This window comes from Lycium ferocissimum, chromosome 6 (assembly GCF_029784015.1).
Source record: "Lycium ferocissimum isolate CSIRO_LF1 chromosome 6, AGI_CSIRO_Lferr_CH_V1, whole genome shotgun sequence".
In the NCBI taxonomy this organism is placed as follows: Eukaryota; Viridiplantae; Streptophyta; class Magnoliopsida; order Solanales; family Solanaceae; genus Lycium; species Lycium ferocissimum.
The window spans coordinates 24,153,754-24,156,591 of NC_081347.1; the positions used below are offsets into that span (position 1 = coordinate 24,153,754).

At 36.4% G+C, this 2,838-nt stretch overlaps 1 long non-coding RNA gene across 1 annotated transcript; it reads right to left on the minus strand.

Annotated features, from left to right (window-relative positions):
• Positions 1 to 1,826: 1,826 nt before the first annotated feature.
• Positions 1,827 to 2,838, minus strand: LOC132060735 (uncharacterized). The gene is made up of 2 exons (XR_009415997.1): positions 2,354 to 2,838; positions 1,827 to 2,150 (listed from the first exon to the last, which is right to left on the minus strand). It is a non-coding gene; the product is annotated as an uncharacterized LOC132060735 (long non-coding RNA).

Here is a 2,838-nt window from a genome sequence, read left to right on the forward strand (position 1 = left end):
TGAACCTATTCCACCATCTTCCCTGTAAATTTTTTTATCTTAGCCTGCCTTGACTTTCTTAGTTACATCGATACCGGACATTCGATTCATCAAAGCTCTTCCCCGGGACATACTCCACTCCCTTCGGCGTATGAAATTCTAACCGTTGGAGTGAAGCTGCAATAATAACATTTGCATCTTGAATCCAAGGCCTTCCTAACACAGCCTTAAAATCTATGCCACCATCTGTTATCCGAAACTTCGTATTCCTTTCACCGCCTCCTGTAACAACTAACAACTCTACAAAACCCTTTGCAGCTTCTTCGGGCCTAGCTACTTCTCCGATTGCTTCTACAAACGGTTCTAGCTCACCCATCACTGCCAATTGTTCGATGACTCCCCTTTGAATGATATTTTCCACAGTCCTCATAACGACTGCGACGCCTATAACTATACAATTATTAATCATAACTAAAATTACCAGATCATCAGAATGGGGTGAGATATTTCCCTCTCTTTAATTTATCGTCTACTGACAACACATTTTTCTACTCAGACTTCAGAGCTCTCTGTCTGTTTATTCCTGGCAACTTGTCCTTTTTAAGTAGGGAAGTTTCCTTGATTTGCATGGGCTCGTCAGTTATCATATTGATCACATGGCGTGGTTCGGTCTGAACCTCTTGCTTAACTAAGTCCCTCTTCTTTCCACAGTTATCCTTGGCCCTCTCACTTAAGAATGCTCTTAAGTGACTATCTTTTAACAACCGTGCAACCTCGTCCCTGAGGTGCCTATAGTCACCGGTCCAATGACCATGGGTTCCATGATAATCGCAAAATAAGTTCATATCCCTCTGGCTGGGATCTGATCTCATTGGTTCGGGCCGCTTCGCGCTATCAATCTTACTTATTGCTGCGACCAACTTTACTAAATCAACATTGAAATTATATTTCGATAACCTTAGATTTTCAATATTGTTGGTAACTGAATCAACTGTTGCAGATTTGGACTGCAACCCCCGTCTATTTTGACTTGAATCGATCTTTCTGTCAGAATTTGGCCTCTCATATTGATTATTTCGGTTCCGTTCTGGTCATGCACGAGACCTTTCCTGTTGACCATACGGTTGATATCTTTCTTTCAAAAATTGAAATCGTATCAACATTCCTTCTAAGCCTGTCATGGTTCTGACTCCGGCCAGTCGATCCATCCGGTAATCTGAATTGGTTATCTTCCACTCGAATTTTTGGTTCATACCTATTATGAACATCCGCCCATGTTGTAGCGAGAAATCCCAATAGGTTTTCTTTCAGTTTCAATGAGGCGCTTGAACTTCTAGGGTTTAACCCCTTAGTTTTCTTTCAGTTTCAACGAGGCGCTTGAACTTCTAGGGTTTAACCCCTTGCACTACAAGAAATTAGGCTTACGACGACATTTTATAAATGTCATATTAAGTGCCATAAGTGTCGCAAAATCACTTAGCGACATTTATTTTACATTTAGTACAAATGTCGTAAATTTGAGGGTCGGGAATTTTTCGACATTTATATTAATGTCGGTACATAATTTATGACATTTATTTACAACTTTTTAAAAATGTCACAACAAAATTTCCAACATTTAGATTAATGTCGGCAAAATAATTAGCGACATTTATTTGCAACTTTTATTAAATGTCACCGATTTTGAAATTAATTTAATTGCGACATATAACGAAATGTCATCAAATCATACCATCCTTACTACGCATACATAGAAATGTCGGAAAATCATCTCTAGTCAATAGCCTCATTTTTCTTTTTTATATCCGAAAAAAATCTAATCTAATGCCACGATGAATCACATAATTCCAGTACACAAGTTATACACTACAATAGAACTTTGAATTAAACAAAAGAGTCACTTCGACAAACTTTTGAAAAATCTCGTTAACACCATTAAATATATGGTTCCCGAAGAATACAAAATTTTCTCCTAAGCTGAGAATGCTATAAATAAAATCTAATATTGACTAGTGACCACAAAAACACCAATTCATTGATTGTCACTTGTTGAGGCTTCATACAAAGCAGCATCTTGAATCTCTATGACAACATGCATCCTCTTCAAAAGACTTCTCTTCTTGACTCTAACTTTTGCATATCGACTTCTGATGAAGATGAGAAAGAGATCTCTCGACAAAGACAAACCAAAGATAAAGGCAAATATTAGAAGTTGGAAAAATATGGTTTAAACAATATAGAAGGCAACTTTTATAGAAGACAAAAGATCGTGAAATAAGAGTATTGCTACATTCACGGTACAGTTAAAAAAGTAAAATACAGATCTCAAAATTCAAAGTGTCAATCCTAAAGCCCACACCACACAGAGGATTACCTTCACATCCACAAAAATATGATCCAATGCAACAATCATATTATACAATTAATCTCTTTCGGGACTCCACTTCATAAACCTACAAAAGAAAAAAATAAATCAAGAAAAGTAAATGACAAATAAAATTCAAGCAGAGAGAGAGAGAGAGAGAGAGAAATGGAGAAATTAGGCCGCCGGTGCAGCCTTTGACGTAAAGGGAATTGGGGGAAGGGAAAAGGTTAGGGTTCCAATTTTTATTCGTGGGAGTAGTATTTGATTAAGTTTAAAATTATTGGGGGGAAGATTTAGTCTTTGGGGATTTTTTAATTTTTTGGGGGGAAAGTCTGGTTCCAAATGAAAAAGAGTATTAAAGTACATAGAACCAAAATAAAAAAAAAAAAAAAATACGCTCCTATTTCTATAACTACTATAATTTCATAAGCTTTTTTTTTTTATTAGTAGTAGCAAATAGTATTCCTTGTAAAATCAATTACTTTAATAAGAGC